Source organism: Galeopterus variegatus, unplaced genomic scaffold, assembly GCF_000696425.1.
Source record: "Galeopterus variegatus unplaced genomic scaffold, G_variegatus-3.0.2 Scaffold20209, whole genome shotgun sequence".
NCBI lineage: Eukaryota > Metazoa > Chordata > Mammalia > Dermoptera > Cynocephalidae > Galeopterus > Galeopterus variegatus.
Window position 1 is genome coordinate 8303 of NW_007746320.1, and position 1143 is coordinate 9445.

The window sequence follows — 1143 nt, forward strand, 5'->3', positions numbered from 1 at the left end:
GCCAAAAATTATCCATTAGAAAATTTTAGTTGAATTTCTGAGAATGGTACAGGAGCCAAACGTTTGTAGGAAGAAGTGAAGTCTTCTCATGTGATTGCTCAATTGGACATATGCACTTTCGGTTTGTGTTTTGGAATTCTTAACAGCGGGTTCCAGGATGGAGTTTTGGCACTGAGAATCACTGTTATACGGGACAGAAAGGTGGAGGCTGACTTGGCTTTGAAATTCTACATCGCGGTGGCTTCTTTGCTTTGTTGGTGACTTTAAGCTCAGTGTCTTGATGCAAATTTGGGCTCATTTTGTTTTGTTGTTTTTGTTTTATTTTGTTGCAAGGAATGAAATTCAAACTACTTGCTTCCCCTCTGCAAATGGGGGTAAGGGTGGGAACAAACTGTAGAAATGGAGATGTGCTTCTGACCTCAAGTGGGGAAGGCCTGGAGATTCAGACTTTCCCGTGAGTTGGAAGGCATCAATTTCTGTCTTTCCCGGTTTTTACAGATCTTCTTCTGACCAAAGTTCATTTGCATTTTCTATCAGAATTTCCAACGTTGTTTCAAGTTTCTTTTGAAGATGTCTATAGTTACATTCAGAACCAAATACATGAAGCCAAGCAAGGCCAACAAACTAGCGCAGAGAGATCAAGGCTCCCTTTAAAAACAAAAGCAGATAAAATATTAATGCTATAATCTCTCATGAACATCCACAGAGACTGCCAGTAGTCTCTACTGTAGCTACCTGTTGTTTTATAAAAGATGNAAACCTCAAATAGTTTTGAGCCACATGATTTTTGTAAAAATCTGTACTTAATTTCAGGGCATTTTCAAAATCTGTGAAATAATGTAATTTGTTAGAATATCAGAAGTGTCCTGATGAAATAATCACTTAAAGAATTATAATAGCTACAAGTTACTTTTTTTATCCTTTACAACTCATATGCATCTAGTTTAAAACAACTTATCCCACTATAATTTTAAATAATCAATGATTTTCCTTTGAAACTGTTACTGTGCATTTACTATTCTATATTCGTATCAATTAGATTATACCAATATTATTATGAAATGTCTCAGAAGACAATAAATTTCTGGGCCTTAGTTCGCATGTGTAAGAGAAGGTCTAATGAGGTAATTAGAAAATGAAGCC